Source organism: Hypanus sabinus, chromosome 23, assembly GCF_030144855.1.
Source record: "Hypanus sabinus isolate sHypSab1 chromosome 23, sHypSab1.hap1, whole genome shotgun sequence".
In the NCBI taxonomy this organism is placed as follows: domain Eukaryota; kingdom Metazoa; phylum Chordata; class Chondrichthyes; order Myliobatiformes; family Dasyatidae; genus Hypanus; species Hypanus sabinus.
Genome location: NC_082728.1, coordinates 46,035,447 through 46,056,285, shown reverse-complemented (window position 1 = coordinate 46,056,285; position 20,839 = coordinate 46,035,447). Strand labels below are relative to the sequence as shown.

The following is a 20,839-nucleotide window of genomic DNA, read 5'->3' as shown; positions in this document are numbered from 1 at the left end:
AGATAGTGTGATGAGTGCTCTTGGAACAACCCACATCAAACTCATCAGTGGAAAAGAAACCTTCCAACTTCAACATTTTCTCTACCAACCTCCTCTTTGTACCCACAGGAATCGGGGAGTCTCTGAAGTTGAATGACTCAGCAGACAACTTTCCCCCCTTTCCAATAGTTTCTCCCCGGCTTGCTGCACAGGGACACTAGACATTACCGTCACTGGGAACAGATGTGCCAGAGGCACCCCCCGCTTGAAGGTGATCTCTCTCTTCATAGTGTTCCTGACAATCTCCGCCATCCTGCTCGCCTGTACAACCAAGGGCTTCTGCAGCTGAGGCCTCACCAGTACGCCAGCAGGAAATCCCCCTCATGGTCTTCCAGGGCGTCCACTAAGAGGGTCTTTCCCTCAGGCATTCCAGGAAATTTGAGGGTCTCCATCACTCTCGCTACCTGCCCATGCCATACCACCATTGGCTTTGACTGGGTGACCCACAGTCCCTCATCTAAAGTTGGTATCCAGCCCAATACTGCCACGCACTTCCTCAAAAGCAGCTCAAATCACTGGGTGCACAGATAAAGCTCACCCCAGCCTTCTCCTTGCAGGCTCCATGAGCCTCCTCACAAGAGGAGTGATGGTCCCCACCAGGACTGAAATGCCTCCCTTCTCAGCAGGGTCCAGACAAACCAGCACCAATATATCAAGGACTTCAGACCACATCAACCTCCGAGAACTCCAACTTCACTGACAAAAAACCATTTTATGGATAATCACTAACACAAGGACCCCAGATCTCCAGTGCACTGAATGGTGTCAATGATAATTGCATCAGATACCAGTTGTAAAACGAATGGTACAAGCAACGTGCCCTGTGACCCGGTGTCAAGTATGGCTTTAGCATAAATACCTTCTATCCATAGCAATACACCGGAGCGTGGTCCCGCTAAGCCTTCAAGGGGGTTCCTTGGTATATTGCTGGAAACGAGTTCCCCCAGTGCCAACAGGCTGTTCAGTCACTGGGTCTCCTCTAAGATTTCCCAATGACTCTCTTTGCTTAGGTCCTCACAGGCTCACTCTCCTTCTCACGAGATACTGGCTGCTAGCAGCCCTCTGCATTGTTCATCTCCTTAGAGGAAACGCAGCCTCCGCCCCATCAGCTCCATCATATGGGGGGTCACATGCGCTGATTACAGCCAACATAGCTCCACTCTCAACTCTGCCACAAGCTCCCGGGGCAGACTATCCGTGGTCACTTCACCGCAGGGGACCACTACCGAGGACTGTACCCTGTGACAGTGGCATCCCGCACTTCTGAAGCATTCTCCTCCTCTCTTACTTCTCTAATCAGTTCAACAAGCGAGGGAGCAGGATGCATCTTACAAGACAGTCAGAGACCCCAAGCAATCAGGTCCTGGGGACTGGGCGCCCTTCACTATCTTAACTGATCCACCTCAGCTGTCCGAATAGCTCCTTAGAGCCACAAGCAAATTAGCTGCCTCTCTAGCCGAATGATGTAGGCAGAAAACCTTTCCCCCTTCTCCTGACATGTTCTGAAACCCCATCATGAGCTCCATTGGTCTTCCTGTTGTGCCAAAGGCATTTTCCAGTGTTTTCATGTAATCGACAGCTTCAGCTATGGGATTCTCACGGCTCTCACTATGTCAGCAGGCCTCCTACTCAAACTCAACCAATCTCTGTCATTTTACATCATCGGAACACTGCCACACATCTAACAACTGAGAGGTCTGCTCCACCCAAGCCATACTCCTCCTCCCCTTTTGGGTTGGGCATTATTCCAGAGAATGGGCGGGGCCTACCATGGCTGGGAATTTAGACCTGGGCATTTTCCCATTTATTCACCAGAGAGGTAAGGGCGGATACTACCTCAGAATTCTTACTCTTCCCTGGGGGACGTGGTCTAATTAGACATTCCAAATCCGACCATTCCTACACCCCTCACTCCACAGAAATGATAGAACCCTGTCTTTGAACTCTCTGCCCTCTGCTATGGGAAACTCAACTTGTGATTCGGCCCACCCCACTGCTGCTACGTCAGCTCTAGTCTGCATTAAAACGAGAGCTGCGCCCGCCATTTTATCAAACCTCCGCCCCACAATCGCAACTTTAACAGTACTTAACCTGGTGAGTTAACAATTCATCCACGGTACAAATATCTATCCCACTGGTTCAATGCTCAGGGTAATCACACAGCATCCAAATAAATCAATCCCAGATAAGCCCCCACAATTGTAACCCTCGGTTTGGCTGGCGGCTTAATCTTGAGGAAGACAGCCTCTGACCCGGCCAAACTTAAGAAATCTTGTTTGAGTGGATGCTATGTGATGTGTGCCCCATTACAAATCATTACCATGAAATAACGAACAGTACTCAATAAGCATTTAAATGATTGAGCTTTATAATTCTTAATAATTATAATTCTATAGGGTTATATAAGTACCTCCAGTTGAACTCTGTCTATTTGTGTGTTTCCCCCTAGCTGTCAGTCTGTGGTTTTGTATTGCCATGTGCTTCTGCTCTACTCCTGCCCCTGTATTACTGAGTACTCCATCTCTCATCTGTTTCTCATTATTACCTATATTGCTGCCACCTGTCACATTGTGCTCCACCTATCATCTGCCTCTCTGTTTATTGCTCAGTTTATTTCAGTCCTGTATTTTCACCTGTCTGTTGCCAGATTGTGCCAGTGAATTTGCCTGAGCCTTTCCAGCATTTGTGTCTGTACTCTGCTTGTCTGAATATCGGCTCTGTCTGTTTCCCCAATTCTAGTCATTGGATTTCTCTGGATATTTTGATCTCTGCCTGAACTTTGATGCTGACTTTGTTTGCACCTTGTGATTTGCTACTCAATTAATATCACTGTGTGCACAGTACTGGGTCTGCGATTGGATCCCTGCTCCAGTGTCCTGACAGGTTAGTAAAGAAAACAACAAAGAAAAAGGGCCCATTCTCATGAACAGTCTAATGTGTAACATTGGAGCTCACTGCTTTCCTGTCTGTTTGTTCTCCATCGATCTCCCCCAGGTGTCGACTCCTGACCCCATTCCAAGTCTATTCTATCCTGCAGTCTATGACTTTCCCACTCTGGCATCTTCTCTCTTCATCTGCTGAGCAAAAGACAACAAAAACTTTGCTTGGGCACACATGAAAGAAAAACATCTCCCCTCATTGGCCAGTGCATATTCAAAAGCCCCCGTTATCTCTAGTCATAACCCAAACACTGTGCTACAGAGAAACCATTAATTTGCAGGGAAACCTTTTGTTTAAATTGGTTTATACAGCAAAAAAAATCAGTTGTTCAGAACAAACAGCAGAATGGGAAAGAAATGTAATGTAAGTGACTTTGCACTTGTAATGATCGTTGGTGCCAGGTGGGGTGGTTAGAGTATCTCAGAAACTGTTGATTTTCTGAAATTTTGACACACAATAGTTTCTAGAGTTTACAGAGAATGATGCAAAAAAAAACAAAAAACATCCAGTGAACGGCATTTCTGAAGGTGAAAGCACCTTGTTAATGAGAAAGGTCGGAAGAGAATGGTCAGACTAGTTCAAGCTGACAGGAAGATGACAGCAATTTGAGTTAAGATGCGTAACAATAATGGTGTGTGAAGAAGGTCATCACTGAACATGAAAAATGTTGAACCTTGAAATAGATCGGCTACAGTAGCAGGAGGCCACAAGAGATACCTAATAAAGTGGCCACTGAATGCAAATCAGTCATCTTTGAATTGCAGAGCAGATTCAAAGGGCTGAATAGCCTAATTCTGCTCTTAATGATGTATGGTCTGAAACAGGGAATGCAATAAATGAATTCTAACATTTCTCACATGTCTGAACCTACAGCAAGATTTGGAACTAATGCAATATGATGTTGAAAGCCAGTTGTCACATTCAAATGAAGTTTTACCAACTTAAGGAGAGCGAAGAAATCATGTTATACTAGAGCAAAAAAAGTCATTTTACATGTAGGTGTCTCTCAATGAAACCTGAAAGCATCTTCTTTGTAAGATGACAGCTGATATTCTTTGCAACTAAAGCTGTCAAGTTAGCTGAAGTAATACACTCCAACATGAAAAGGCAATTATCAGCAGGTGTATTGATGGTAGACATTCAGGCTGCCAGCAGGAGTACAAATATTTCTCTTAAGAATTCATATTTTGTTTTGAAGAGCAAAGTGGGGACAAAAAACAGTACTGGTAGATGTACTACCTGATCTGTTACCTTGGAATGTACAAGAAGGTACTCCACCTGGTGAAGATAAGCCCAACAAAGCTCAGTAATGTCAAAGGGATGGACTAAGATGAAGAGTTATAAGAGACCCTGAATCCTGGAATCTGGAGTAAATAAAACAATCTGCTGGAGCAACTCAGCAGATTTGAAGAAAGCTGTCTTCAAAATTTGCACTCCTCTCTCACCTCACTCCACTGGTGTCTCAATTTTTTTTCGCTCTTTCATTTTCTGCCACCATCTATTGTTCAACTGTAACTTGCTCACAGTGGCACTGCTACTCTCTCCTACGTCGCACCACTTGCCCGCCATGTTACACCTCACCGATAGGGTGACGGCCCAAGCGCAGAGGGAGAGGCACAGCAGCAGCGTGAACTGTTCACTGAGTTGCAGCAACAACTGGACAAATCATTAGGAAAATATTAACTGCTTGGCCAACAGGACTGCTAACTAAAACTTGCAAACTAAATCACTGCAGCTTGAAAGCAGTAACTTAATACTAAACTAATACCACTCCCTTACAGCGTCACTCTAAATAGTAAAGTTCTTCCCTGGAATGCAGACCAAAGTAGGCTGGGAGCATTGCTGTCACTGTGCTTCAGATATGATTTCACAAGACTGAAATGAAACTAAGCAAGTTAAATAAATAAAAATCAATCCTAATTGGCTGTAATAAATATTCACATGAGTGTGATTGTCGACCCCTTCCAGCTGCCCACCTACAAGGTCACCCAGACTCCACGGCAGAGTCCATAGTTGAGATGCCCAACCCCACTGTCAGTTCACCATTCACCACAGACTCCTGCAGCACCACTCTTCCTCTCAGTTTAATACTAGCCAGCTTGCCTCTCCAACCTCTGGTGCAGCGTTTTGACCTGAGACACTGACAATTCCTGGATCCCCTACCGATGCTGCTTGACATGCTGAGTTTCTCCAGCAGGCTGAGGAGTTATGGAGGTTTTCTCAGAGGTGGTTGGAAACGATGAAACAAACACTATTACTATTCAAAGTAAATTTATTATCAAATATGTCGCCATATATCTGAGATTCATTTTCTTGCAGACATTCACAGCAGAACAAAGAAATAGAATAGAATCACTGAAAAACTACACACAAAGGTTGACAAGCAACAAATGTGCAGAAGAAGACAATCTGTACAAACAAAATAATTTTAATAATAATGAGTAAATAAATAATACTGAGAATATGAGTTGCCAAGCAAGATTATATCCCACAGCTGGCTCCCATATTATGATTCTCCAAGTGATGTCTGGAGAAGTAATTCAGAAATATATCAGTTGTCTACTGAGTCGATGTCTACAACAATAAAAATAAAGTTGGTGCCCATGTGCTATGAATGTCAGAAATAGGTAAAATACATAATATACTGAAGAGTTTATGGCCATGAAATGATGACCACCTTGGCCATTGTAGGTTGTGAGATTTGGCTTGTTCACATTCAACTGACGATGGAGATTGATCATGATAGAACACCCTAAGTTGAAAGACTTGTGAGTCATTAGAATTCGAACACAACCTTCCAAACCTTCTTTCCGTAAGAAGCATTTCTTGAGAAATATTCCATTGTAGCAGTGGGACCCAGTTCACTTGCAGAGAATTTAGAGCTTGCAGTGAGATAAGAGTTTGGTGTTGTGATCTTTTCCCAACACTGCCTGAAGGAACATGCTCCAGGCTGCTTCAGAGTTCAGATATAAAGACACAATTTGGTTCATAATGTTGTTGTTTGCTTCAATTGTTCACGTCATTTGTGGGGGTTTTTTGCTTTTCCCTTGCACATTGGGTTTTGTTCTTTTTCTTCTTTTTCTTTAATTGGGTTCTTTTGGGTTTCTTACTTTGTGGCTAACTGTGAGGAAACAAATCTCGAGGTTGTATAATTTATGTACTTTGTATCTTCAAAAATTTTTGAACAAAGAACTGCAGCACATTTTGTACCACAATTATTCCCCACTATTAGCAGAGGGAATGAATGTTTCGAGTTGCTCATAAGGTGCTTATCAAGTGAGCTATCTTTTCCTGGATGTTGTGCAACTTCTTGAGAGTTCCTGGTGCTGTACTTGTCCATGTTGAGCAGACTATCTCATCATGGTCACTATTTTTGTCTTTGAACATAGTGACTGTCAGGAAATAAACCAGGATATCTAATCTCCTACCTGGACCCATCGCCACTGTATTTATGTAGCTAATATAATCGAATTTCTTGTCAATAGTGACCCTCAGGATATTGATGTTGGGACACATGGCATTGGTAATGTCATTGAATATTCAGGCTCTCTGTCATTGGAGATGGGCATTGCCTGGTACTGCAATGTAGTGCAAAAGCGACTTGCTACGTATTAGCCCACGTCTAAACCTTTTAAAGGTCTTGCTGTGTACAGGCATTCTTTTGATTCTTTTGATGAGGGTTTACAAATGAAATTGCACACTGTATAATTATCAGCAAGCATCCCCCGTCTTGGCAGAGCTATTGCTTAATCAACATTTTCAGCGCAGTCACTTTGATATTTAGACTTTAATTATTCTGTCATGTCCATACCAACTTGTTTTCAAGACAATATATTTATACCTCAGCTTATCTCCTTGCCTGCTCATTGCCTCTCTCTGGTGCTCCTCCCCTCTTTTTCTTCCAAAGCCTTCTGTCCTCTCCTTTCAGACTTCCCCTTCTCCAGCCCTGTATCTCTTTCAGCAATCAATTTCCCACCACTTTACTTCACCCCTTCCCCTGGTTCCACCTATCACTTTATGTTTCTCCCTCCCCTACCCCCACCTTTTAACTCTACTCCTCACTTCCAGTCCTGCAGAAGGGTCTCAGCCCAGAGCGTCGGCTGCAGTCTTTTCCATAGGTGCTGCCTGGCCTGTTGAGTCCCTCCAGCATTTTGTGTGTGCTGAATGAAGATAAATGTTGTCTTAAGAAAATCAAGTGGATCTTATTTAAGATAATATTTGTAATTTCATTTTGTTTTCTTTTCAAAACATATACTAGTAATAAATTTCTGTAATGAGGTAATGTGCTTGCATTCAAATGCTTTGTAAGTGGCGCTGTTGTTTAGTCTAAAATAGTTGGACTTGAGTTATAAACATGAAAAATAAAGTGATACATAGTTTCCATGGACTGCCTTGAGAATATTAGAACTTTTATGATTCTGTTGATTAATGCCGCCATGGTGAAAAAACTGTGCAAGCAGAAGTGCATGTTCATGCCCTCTTTAGTAATATAGGCAACACAAGTGCTTTGTAAACACCGAGTGTAAGCTGGAACCCACACAGAGCTGGGATTCCAGTTAACAAAAAAAATGTCCTTGTCATATTTTAAAAAGAATCTAATGGTGAACAGTGATTATTGTAGAACTTTAGCATTGAAAGGCAGTAACATTGATGACCAGTCTGTGGGTTCAAAGTTTTTGCTTCATTCATCTTTTTCAAAGCATTTACATACTTTACCATGAAGGACATGAATAGGCATTTTAAAGTGCATTTATTTTTTAATCGTAGTTGTGATATTCGTTAGGATTAATTCTCCAACTGTTCTTTCACTTTCTAACCTCTTCAGAATATGTGGCAGTTAAACTGAGAACACCAATTGGCTCAGAAACACCAAAGGTTTGATATCAGAAGATCATATTTTTTATTGGCCCAGGAACGTTTCACAAACATCCATGTAAGTCTGAGGTAGTTCACATATAAAACATATTGATTAAGAGTGACTTCTGTCAAAGTATTGATTAATATAAAGTCACAAAGACATCAAAATCAATCAGAGAGCAGGATAGATACTCTCCTATAAGATATAAACTCTCCAATAAGCCATTCGGTCAAGACTGAAAGATCAGTGGACACAGACAAGCCTGACCTTTGCTTTGTTATTTTGATGTAAGCACACTAACTCTATGTCAAGGGATTCATTGATCAGCTGCCCATTAGAAATGTTGCTTTTCCCTGAGACTTTTCAATATGGATGAATGTAATGTTTATTTTAAGAGAAAGGAAAATACATCATTTATTGATCTATTCCATATTTTCTCCCAATCCATTTAATCTTTGACATTTGATGTTACATGCAATTTGCAGCCCATTCTGTATTCGGTACATGACAAGATATTTGAACTATTTGCGCTTGGATATGAAAAAATGACCAACAGAAATCAATAGCAACCAAAGGGAAGTTGGTTATGAATTGATGTCCCAGATCTGGCATCAAAGAAAGGAATCTACAAAGATCTAATGTATTATTCACTGCTTTCAAGAATGGAACTTCAGTTTTCCAATATCAGATACATCAAGTTACTCAGCCTCCATCCTTAGCAGCCACTTAAAGAATTTCCAACTAAAGGAAACTAAAATAGAATACACTTCTGTTTTAATTTAAAGAGAAACAAATAAAGAGAGAGTTAGATTGATAGAGAATGTAATACCATCAACAACAAAAAGGTGATTTTTAATTGGCTGATAAAATATTGAATTTTTAAATAATAATAGCTCTTCAACCACTCACCCACTTCATTTCCCAAAGGGAGATCAAGTATTTCTCCTTCTGTAGTAGAGTATTCTTTTTATCACTTGAGAAAACTTTACTGAACATTCTAACAAATGCTGACTTATCTAAGCAACACACACAAAATGCTGGTGGAACGCAGCAGGCCAGGCAGCATCTATAGGAAGAAGTGCTGTCGACGTTTTGGGCCGAGACTCTTCGTCAGGACTGTCGAATTTCCAGCATCTGCAGATTTCCTCATATCTGACTTAACTAATCCTTTTGCATTTCCTGCGAATATTTGTGAAGTTAAAATCAACTGATATTGCAATCCTATTATTTCTACATCTACCTGGACTTTGCCTACATATTTGGTCCACTAATTCCTAATGACTGTTAAGGGACTTACTTATAGTATAGAATATTACAGCAGAGTTCAGTACGTTCAGCCCTCAATATTGTGCAGACCTTTTAAGCTACTCTAAGAACAATCTAACCTTTCCCTCCTACTTAGTCCTCTTGTTTTATATTATCCATGTGTCTAACAGTTTTTTAAATGTCCCTAATATATTTGTCTCTACCACCACCCCTGACTGAGCATTCCACCCAGCCATACGGTCAGTGTAAAGGAATTACCTCTGAATTCCCCATCCCCATACATTCCTCCAATCATCTTTTGAATTATTCATTTAATAGTACAGCACCAAGTAGACCCTTCCAGCCCTTCAAGTAGTGCCAACCATCCTGATTTAACCTTAAATTGTTCAATTTACAATGACCGATTAACCTCCCCATTTGTCTTTGGACATCGGGTGGAAATCGATACACCTGGGTAAAATCCACGCACTCTATGGAGAGGACATACAGATTCCTAACAGAGGACACTGGGATTGAACTCCAAATGTTGAGCTGTAATAGCATCACATTAACCACTGTGCTAGCATGGCCCCTTGTCTTAGTCATTTCCACCTCTGGAAAAATCTCTGATATTCACTCTGTCTATGCCTTTTATCACCTTGTACACCTCTATCAGATCTCCTCTCGTCCTCGTTTGCTCCAAACAGAAAAATCCTAGCTCGGTCAACCTACCTTCACAAGGCTCATAAGGCATGCCTTCTCATCCTGGTTAGATGGTAAAATCTCATTAAAGTAATCATCTCTTTCTTATTTCTAAGTTATACCCATAGAAGTATTTGGTAGGAATAATCAAAATAGGATATACATGGTAAATGGTAGGGCATTGAGGAATGCAGTAGAACAGAGTGATCTAGGAATAAAGGTGCATAGTTCCCTGAAGGTGGAATCTCATGTGGATAGGGTGGTGAAGAAAGCTTTTGGTATGCTGGCCTTTATAAATCAGAGCATTGAGTATAGGAGTTGGGATGTAATGTTAAAATTGTACAAGGCATTGGTGAGGCCAAATTTGGAGTATTATGTACAGTTCTGGTCACCAAATTATAGGAAATATGTCAACAAAATAGAGATAGTACAGAGGAGATTTACTAGAATGTTACGTGGGATTCAGCACCTAAGTTACAGAGAAAGGTTGAACAAGTTAGGTCTTTATTCTTTGGAGCGTAGAAGGTTGAAGGGGGACTTGATAGAGGTATTTAAAATTATGAGGGGGTAGATAGAGTTGACATGGATAGACATGAGTTGAGAGTTAAGGGGCAAAAGTTTAGGGGTAACACGAGAGGGAATTTCTTTACTCAGAGAGTGGTAGCTGTGTGGAACAAGCTTCCAGTAGAAGTGGTCGAGGCAGATTTGATTTTGTCATTTAAAAAACAATTGGATAGGTATATGGACAGGAAAGGAATGGAGGGTTATGGGCTGAGTGCAGGTAGGTTGGACTAGGTGAAAGTAAGCGTTCGGCACGGACTAGAAGGGCCGAGATGGCCTGTTTCCATGCTGTAATTGTTATTTATTTATATGGTTATAACCTCAATGGATGCTTTCCCAGGAATATCTTCTCTAAGTATTGCCCTGATGTCCTCCCCAATTAATACTGTTACTCAGCCTCCTCTCTTACCCTATCACACTTGTATCACCTGTACCCAGAACACTAAATTGCTAGTTTTGCCCATCCATCAACCATGTTCCTGTAATATCTTTAGTATCCTCATCCCACATACCTAAGTTCATCCTGCCTTACCTGTCAAACTTCTTACATTGAAGTAAATTCAGTTTAGCACATCAGTTTAATCTTCCTCATACTCTGTCTGACTCCTGACTGAGTTGTTTTGGGTGCCCTTCCTTTAATTACTGCATTTGCCCCATCTTCCTCATCTGACAGTCTATTCCCTTGGGTCTCATCCCCTGCTACCTTCCCCAGCCAAGCTAGTTTAAATCCTCCTGAATCTCGCTAATGAATCTCCCCACCAGGATATTGGTCCCCTTCTAATTTTTGCTCAACCGACTCTTCTAATGCAAGTCATCTCTGCCTCAGAGCAGATCTCAGTGATCCAAGATCTTGAGTCCCTACTGCTGCACAAGTTCCTCAGTTACATATCATCCGCTCGACCCTCCTATTCCTTTCTTCACTAGCATGGAGTAATACAGAGATGACAAACCATCAGGTACTGCTTTTTCATCCTCTGAGTAACTCTCTGCAGTGCATTTCAATTGCTGGACCTTATCCTTATTTCTATGAATGTGTACAAATACCTTTGGCTGCTCAACCACTTCCTTGAGGATTTTTCTGTAATTACTCATTGATATCCTTGACCCTGGCACCCTCAAATCACTTACAATGCCTAAAAGGCTGTTTGACAATATTCATATATTAATGCATTGTTAAAAACTTAACTAAAATTTATTCAACAAATATTTTGGGTATACTTTTTGTAGTCAGACTAGGTTGCAGAAATTCTTGAAATTCTTGTTTAAGAACCAATCTGCAAGAGGAACTTAGCAGGTCAAGAAATATTCCTCACTTGGAGGAAATGAAATGTCCATGTTTGGAGTCAAAACCCTGTTACTTTCTTCTTGTTATTTGCTATTTGCTGATTCTGGTGATTGATTTCGTGGGGCAGACTACCACTGACAGCAACTTCTGCATATCAGTCTAACCACACCTGTGCATACTCCATATTTTTTTTCACTGTTAAACTTCCTCCATTACAACAGTAAACCCCTGCCAGAAGGCAGCATCTGTTACTAAAGACCATTGCCAACAAGAGGACATGCCCTCTTCTTGTTACTGCCATGGTATACAAGCCAGAAGGCCCAAACTTAACAAGTCAGAAACAGCTTCATCCCCTCTGACATCGGATTTCTGAACAATTCCTGGGCTCTACCTTATTGTTCCTCTTTCACGATGTATTCACTTTTTTAATGTATAGGAATTTTACATCTTTACTGCTGCCACAAAATAACAAATTTCACATCATCATTGATTCTGATTCAATCTCACATTTGCATTTCATCCCATTTCATATTGTCAAAGGATTAATGAAGAAAGGAAAATTACTACTGGTCTTTCCAGCAGCATCCATCTCTCTAAGTCAGAAATAATTCCAGGAATAACTACATGCTTATTGAAAGCACCGGAAAGAATAGTTATGATAATGGCCAGCAATATTGAGAAGGATCCCACCCACCCTCCTCATGGACTGTTTGTCCCACTCCCATCAGGGAGGATGCTATGTATCATCCATGCCAGATCCACCAGACTCAAAAACAGTTACTCTCCCCAAGCACGTCCACCCACTAACCCACCCCTCCATATGCCTCACCACTTCATTATTTCCTGTCAGTCACCTTATGTACAGACACTCCTGTACTTAACATCACTCTATATACATATAAGCAATCTATTTAGAGAAGTTAGCTTATGTATCTATATTTATTGTATTTTTTTATTATTGTGTTCTCTATCCTAGTGTGTGTTTTTATATGTTGTGTCAGGCCTGGACAAATAATTATTTTGATCTCCTTTACACTTGTGTGCTGGAAATGGCATTAAATAATCTTGAATCTTAAAGATTGATTTTGCTGTTTTGCTCCCTTCTGGAGACAGTGTTGAATTCTTCACATTCACATTCATACAATACAGTTTGGTTCTTAATTGTATTGGAACTAGTACTGGAATCAATTTATTTTTGTCACATATATCGATGAAAAGTTAAAATCTTGTCTTGCATACTGTTTATGCAGATCAATACACTTTCCATTGCAGTGAGATCATACAAGAAGATAAAACAATAACACAGTGGAATAGCCAATGAGAAAGAGTAGTGCAGGTATCCAATAAGGTGCAAAAATGTAATGAGTTAGATTGTCATGTTCATCATACTAAGCAACCATTCGGTAGTCTTATAACAATGGGAATAGTAGCAGTCCTTGAGCCTGATGGTACATGCTTTTGGGATTTTGAATCTCCTACTTGATGGTACAGGGGAGAAGAGAGAATGACCAGGGTAGTTGGGGTCAGTGATTACAATGGATGCGTTATTGAGGCAGTGAGAAGTGTAGACAGAGTCCATGGAAGGAAGATGTCTCTGATGTACTGAGCTGTGCCCACAACCCTCTGCAGTGGTCGTGTGGAGATCAAGTTGTGGTGCATCGGGATAGGATGCGTCCTATGGTGTGTAGATAACAATTGGAAACGTTTGATAGGGACATATCAAATTTCTTCAGACATTTGAGGAAGTAGAAGCATTGGTGAGCTATTGTGGCTGTGGTGCATTTGTGGTTGGACCAGTACAGGTGATGTTCACTCCTCAGGACTTGATGCTCCCAACACTCTCAAACTCAGCACCATTGACGAAGATAAAAAAATGTGCACAACTCCCATGTTACCAAGCTCTTTGTGTGCTTCCTATACCCCAACTTATCATTAGTTGAGATATGGCCCACTGTGATGGAGTCATCTACAAACTTATAGATGGAGGTAGAGCAAAATCTGGCCAGGCAGTAAGAATTTACAGAGAGTGGGTGAGGATGCATCAATGTTGAGAATAATTATAGTAGATGTGTTGCTGCGTGGTCTTATTCGCAGAGTATTGGTGAGGAAGTCAAGGATCCAGTTGTAGAGGGAGGTGTTAAGCCCAGGTCTCAGAGTTTAGTAATGAGCTTGCCTGAAATTTTAGTATTGAAAACAACAGTCTAACATAAATGGCTTTAATGTCTAGACGCTCCAGAGCTGTCGAGAGAGTACTGTCTGCTGCAGACTTATTTCAGCAGCAAGCAAATTCCAATGGGTTGAGTTTGTCTGGGAGGCTGAAATTAATGCTAAAAGCACTCTCGAAGCCCTTCATGATGATCAATATCACAGCCACTGAGCACTAGTTTTTAAAATTGGTTACTTCAGTTTCGTAGGGTGATAGTAGTCCACTTAAAGCAGGAGGACTTCACCTCCCCCAATAAAATTTCTTCACTCACCTAATAAAATATTTTATTAATCTATATTTTTGCAAATAAAAGCATTTAAGAAAAGATAGTTTTTCTTAAAGATATTTGCAGTCTGACATTTTGTAATAATGATGTATTAAAATGTTTGGACCTTTCCTTAAAAATCATCACTATAGGTGAATATTATTGACTAATTATTAGCACGGACTTCTCTGAGGTGAATGTACAGCAATGTGTTCTGATATGACATCTTGTTTGCACAATCAACTAATAGTCATTGACAAACCAAAGACAAATCCCGTCTCACACTCATCCCATTATCTGGACTGAATTCAAAACTAATCACTTGAAGTAAACACATTTTAACTGTAAACTCAGTAATGTTGCCCAGGCCTACAACATCATCCTGACTTTTCTTTGCCAGGTTTTTACAAAGGAATGTTGGCTCATAGATTTATTTTTTCAGAAGTTTTAGTTGCAATTGCAGGTATTTACTTCAAGCTGTCATGCACAGCATATGATAGCATATTGCTTTGATTATAATTCAAATAATCGACGATTCATTGGTCTTTATACCTTCCTGTTTTTAAGGAAGAGTTTAATTTGAAAATGCCTGTTGTTCAGTTCAAGGTTCAACTTCCTGACTTGATTAAGAACAATTTTCTATTTATAATCTGATAGTGAAATGTCTCCTTAATCCCCAGTGACCTTGTGTAGGGCAATCAGTAAATATCCAAAATCTAGTTAGAATGAGGGTATGTAACCTAATTACAGCTCCTTTTCTACCTAGGTGTCTGAGCATTAAACCAATTCTAACTGGCAAATAAGTTCAGATGAAGTGAAACCGACTACAACAGTAGATTAAATATTGTTTTCATTCTTTTGCAGATCAAAATTTATATGTATCTCAAGTTTTTTTGTATCCTATGCAACCTGCACTATTGATTTTAGATTGCAATGGTTTGATAACGTTGGAGATAATAGGATATTTTCAAATGCACATGAACGCATGGTGATTAGAGCAGCCAGAAAATAAAATCATGATTTTTTAAACCTAAAATGCATTCAATTACTAAAATTGTCTTCTTTTCTGATCAGTTTATTGTCTACATTCTATTTTCCTCATCCACTACAGCTTCTGCTTGATCAAATTTCTCTGAAACGTTTCTTCTCTCGCTACCTCTATCCATGGTATGAGAACTTCTTAAATATACAGTATCTATGTGTATCTTCATTTACCCTGACTGTTCAGGGCAAATATCAGCAGGGTATTCATCTACTCCATAAATCATCCCTTGCTGAGGAGAGTTCTTCAATACAAACAAAGCAGATGATGCTAAAAACAAAGTAAATACTCCAGGTCACAAATTCTTCAACAGAACAGAAACTAACCTGTTTTACTTTCCTAAGATGCTGACTGACTTGTTGAGTATTTCCAGCATTTTTTAGTTTTCTTCCAGATTTACAGCATCTGAAGTTTACTTCTTGATTTTTATATGGTAACTTTTTATTTAATTTACTCTTCTGCCTATAAGCATTTATCAAAAACATTCCAATATGAAAAAAAGCCATGTTTCTTCCCGTTCACCTTCCACTGCAAGGCAATTGCAGGATTCATTAAAGGACTGTTATCATAAATAAGCAAAAAATAGCCCTTTACCCTTCTGCCCACCCTTACATAGTTCCACTCCTCTCCTTTAGATTCCATCCTTAGCTGCCTTCTACCACCTCTCTGCCTCTGTCACTATTGTCACCCTTCCCTCCTCCAACTGACTCCATTTGCTCATCAGCTAGATCCACCTGTCACTTGCCTGCTATTGCCCCATTGTTTCTCCCTCTCTCCTCCTCCTCTAGATGAAAGGTCTTGACTTGAAACATTGACTGCCTACCTACCCAACAGATGCTGCCATCAATTTCTCCAGCATCTAATATTCTGTTCCAGATTCCAGCCTTTGCCTCCTCATGCCTCTATTTATTTTACGTGACGGATTCACAGTTTTGCCCTTAATCTGTGAGGTTGATTTAGCATGCTTCCTCGGTATTTCCAGGACTTGAATTTGGACCATGTAATGTATAAGCTGCTGATGTTATTTTACACTTCTCTAATTATCCTTATGCCATGAAAACTTCTCATTTTTGTCATGCACACACTTTCACCCTATGCCACCTTACAGTCCTCCTCTCTATTAAAAGTTCAGAGTTCAAAGTAAATTTATCATCAAAGTACATTCACATCACTCTGCTCTACCCTGAGATTCAGGTTCATGTGGGTATTCACGGTAAATAAAAAACTGCGCAAAAAAAAACAATGGACAAACAACCAGTGTACAAAAGATGACAAATTCTGCATAACAAACAGCAAAACAGACAGCAATAATAAAATAATAATGTATGCATTATGTTACACACCCAATTGTGCCAGCCTCTGGAGTTTAGATGAGTTTGGATAGCTGGCATGGCTCCCTTAAAGATTCTGGCTCATTCCACTAAAAGACAGCCTTGTTTTGGTGCCAAGATTTGGATATTTAAGGCGCACTTGAACTCAAGTTTGGTGCTCAATCATCAGCTGTTACTCATTGGCTAATCAGCTGAAGGTGTTGCCAATCCAAACTAAGTGACATCTGAAAGAGAGGAAATCAAGGTTCTGGTTATACAAGGAGGGACCAAGACCCAAGACTTGGAGCTTATTGATTAGCTTTGAGGGGATGATAATGTTGAATGATGACCTGTGGTCAATGAAGAGCATCCTGATGTATCCAAATATTTCAGGGCTGAGTGAAAAGCCAATGAAATGGTATCTGCTGTTGACCTGTTGCAATGATAGGCATATTGAAGTGATGCTAAGTCACTCATCAGGTGGGAGTTGATTTGTTGCATGAACATTCTCTCAAAGTTCTTCATCACAATGGATGTAAGCGTAACTGGACAGTAGTCATTGAAGCAGGTTACCATGTTCTTCTTGGGCACTGGTATGATTGAAGTTTTCTTGAAGCAGGTGGTTACCACAGACTGCAAAGTCAGAGGTTAAAGATGTTGCTAAACACTCAAGCCAGTTGATTAACACTGGTCTTCAGTACTCAGCCAGGTACAGTGTCTGAACTAAATGCTTTCTGAGGATTCACCCTCCTCTTACTCCCTGTTTCCTAATTTTGCAGGTGCTGGAAATCTTGAGCAACATGCACAAAAAGCTGGTTTAACTTGGCAAGTCAGGCATCATCTATGGAGGAGAATAAACAATCAACATTTTGGGCTGAGACCCTTCATCAGGAAGTGCATAATTGTTTTCCTGCCTAAGGCACCATGGTCAGTATCACCTGACATCTCTGAAAAAATGTAAAAAGTTGTCCTTTATATCTTTCCAGTGTCCAGGAGAGGTAAAACTAGTCAAGACTCACAAGGTAGTACAGCACAAAACTCTTTGAAACATATTAAGACTAAGCAAATGTGATAACTAAAATTATATGACCAAAAGAACTTCGCTTAATAACACAAAATAATTCTGACATCTATTTATTTACTTGTGTAACTTGTAGTAATTTTATGCCTTGCACTGTACTGCTGCCACAAACACAACATATTTCCCAACATTGTTAATGATAATAAAACTGATTCTGAATCTGGAACTACCAGAGATTATATGACATAAGTATACAAATATTTGTACTATTATGACTCTATACTCCATCGTCTCTCATCTGAGCTGGAAAGTCACACACACAAATTACTGAAGGTTAGGCAGTGAGTAGATAGTCAATGTTTCAGGTTGAGAAACTTCTTCAGCACTGGGGAGGAAGGAGGAAGATACCAGGATAAAAAGGAAGAGAGGGAGGCTAACTGGAAGGTGAAAGGTGAAATCATTTGGGAGGGAAAGGCCAAGGGATGGAGAAAAAAGAGTCTGATGGGAGAGGAGAGTGGACCATATGAGAAAGGGAAGAAGGAGGGGAACAAAAGGGAAGTAATAGACAGTTGAGAAGAGGTAAAAGATCAGAGGGGGGAATAAAGGAAGTAGGGGTTGGGAAATTTTTTACCAGAGGAGAAATCAATATTCATGCCATCAGGTTGGAGGATAGCCTCTTCTTGGCACAAGACATGGACCAACATGTCAAAATAACCATATAACAACAATCACAGCACGGACACAGGCCATCTCGGCCCTCCTAGTCTGTGCCGAACTCTTAATCTCACCTAGTCCCACCTACCCGCACTCAGTCCATAACCCTCCACTCCTTTCCTGTCCATATACCTATCCAATTTTACCTTAAATGACATAACTGAACTGGCCTCTACTACTTCTACAGGAAGCTCATTCCACACAGCTATCACTCTCTGAGTAAAGAAATACCCCCTCATGTTTCCCTTAAACTTTTGCCCCTAACTCTCAAATCATGTCCTCTCATTTGAAACTCCCCTACTCTCAATGGAAACAGTCTATTCACATCAACTCTATCTATCCCTCTCAAAATTTTAAATACCTCGATAAAATCCCCCCTCAACCTTCTACGCTCCAATGAATAGAGACCTAACTTGTTCAACCTTTCTCTGTAACTTAAGTGCTGAAACCCAGGTAACATCCTAGTAAATCGTCTCTGCACTCTCTCTAATTTATTGATATCTTTCCTATAATTCGGTGACCAGAACTGTACACAATATTCCAAATTTGGCCTTACCAATGCCTTGTACAATTTTAACATTACATCCCAACTTCTGTACTCAATGCTTTGATTTATAAAGGCCAGCGTTCCAAAAGCCTTCTTCACCACCCTATCTACATGAGACTCCACCTTCAGGGAACTATGCACTGTTATTTCTAGATCTCTCTGTTCCACTGCATTCCTCAATGCTCTACCATTTACCCTGTATGTTCTATTTGGATTATCCCTGCCAAAATGTAGAACCTCACACTTCTCAGCATTAAACTCCATCTGCCAACGTTCAGCCCATTCTTCTAACTGGCATAAATCTCCCTGCAAGCTTTGAAAACCCACCTCATTATCCACAATACCTCCTACCTTAATATCATCGGCATACTTACCAATCCAATTTTCCACCCCATCATCCAGATCATTTATGTATATTACAAACAACATTGGGCCCAAAACAGATCCCTGAGGCACCCCGCTAGTCACCGGCCTCCATCCTGATGAACAATTACCCACCACTACTCTCTGGCATCTCCCATCTAGCCACTGTTGAATCCATTTTATTACTCCAGCATTAATACCTAACGACTGAACCTTCTTAACTAACCCTCCATGTGGAACTTTGTCAAAGGCCTTGCTGAAGTCCATATAGACTACATCCACTGCCTTACCCTCGTCAACATTCCTCGTAACTTCTTCAAAAAATTCAATAAGGTTTGTCAAACATGACTTTCCACACACAAATCCATGCTGGCTACTCCTAATCAGATCCTGTCTATCCAGATAATTATAAATACTCTCTCTAAGAATACTTTCCATTAATTTACCCACCACTGATGTCAAACTGACAGGTCTATAATTGCTAGACTTACTTCTAGAACCATTTTTAAACAATGGAACCACATGAGCAATACGCCAATCCTCCGGCACAATCCCCGTTTCTAATGACATCTGAAAGATCTCCGTCAGAGCTCCTGCTATCTCTGCACAAACTTCCCTCAAGGTCCTGGGGAATATCCTGTCAGGATCCGGAGATTTATCCACTTTTAAATTTCTTTAAATCGCCAGTACTTCCACCTCTTTAATTGTCATAGGTTCCATAACTTCCTTACTTGTTTGCCCACACCTTACACAATTCAATATCCTTCTCCTTAGTGAATACCGAAGAGAAGAAATCTTTCAAAATCTCTCCCATCTCCCTCGGCTCCACACATAACTGACCACCCTGATTCTCTAAGGGACCAATCTTATCCCTCACTATCCTCTTGCTTTTAATCAAAAATCTCAACTCTAGGTCCAGTCCTTTCCTTCTCCATAATTATATTGAAGCTAATGCTATTGTGATCACTGGACCCAAAGTGCTCCCCAACACATACATCTGTCAGCTGACCTATTGCATTCCCTAACAGGAGATCCAACACTGCCCCATCTCTAGTCGGTACTTCTATGTATTGTTGCAAAAAACTATCCTGCACACATTTCACAAACTCTAAACCATCCAGCCTTTTTACAGAATGAGCTTCCCAATCTACGTGTGGAAAATTAAAATCTCCCACAATCACCACCTTGTGTCACCACAAATATCTGCTATCTCCTTACACATTTGCTCTTCCAAATCACTCTCCCCATTAGATGGCCTATAATACATTCCTATCAGTGTTACTACACCTTTCCCATTCCTCAATTCCACCCAAATAGTCTCCCTAGAGGAGCTCTCTAATCTATCCTTCCAAAGCATCGCCATGAGATTTTCTCGGACAAGCAATGCAACACCTCCTCCTCTGGCCCCTCCTACTCTATCACACCTGAAGCAACGAAATCCAGGAATATTTAGTTGCCAATCACACCCTTCCTGCAACCATGTTTCACTAATAGCAACAACATCATAATTCCAGGTATCAATCCACGCTTTAAGCTCATCCACCTTTCTTACAATGCTCCTAGCATTAAAATAGATACATTTAAGATACTCTCCACCTTCTCCTCTCTTTTCATCCCTAACAATGCATTCAAATTTATAATCCTTTTCTTTCTTCTCCCCTACATCTTCGGGCTGAGCGCATCCCTTCTCCATCACTTGCCTTTCCTCCCTCACACACTGTCTACTTACTTGCTCTACTGG

General features: G+C 40.6%; 1 long non-coding RNA gene across 13 annotated transcripts in view; it reads left to right on the top strand.

Annotated features, from left to right (window-relative positions):
- The window catches only part of LOC132380175 (uncharacterized), an 81,603-nt gene that overhangs the window by 47,174 nt on the left and 13,590 nt on the right, over positions 1-20,839 (top strand). For 12 of the 13 annotated variants that reach the window (XR_009507690.1, XR_009507689.1, XR_009507681.1 and 9 more), the window contains one exon: positions 17,233-17,380. This is a non-coding gene — a long non-coding RNA (uncharacterized LOC132380175). Of the gene's footprint in view, positions 1-7,804; positions 7,913-17,232; positions 17,381-20,839 lie in introns of all 13 variants that reach the window. The other variant, XR_009507680.1, reaches the window with a different exon arrangement.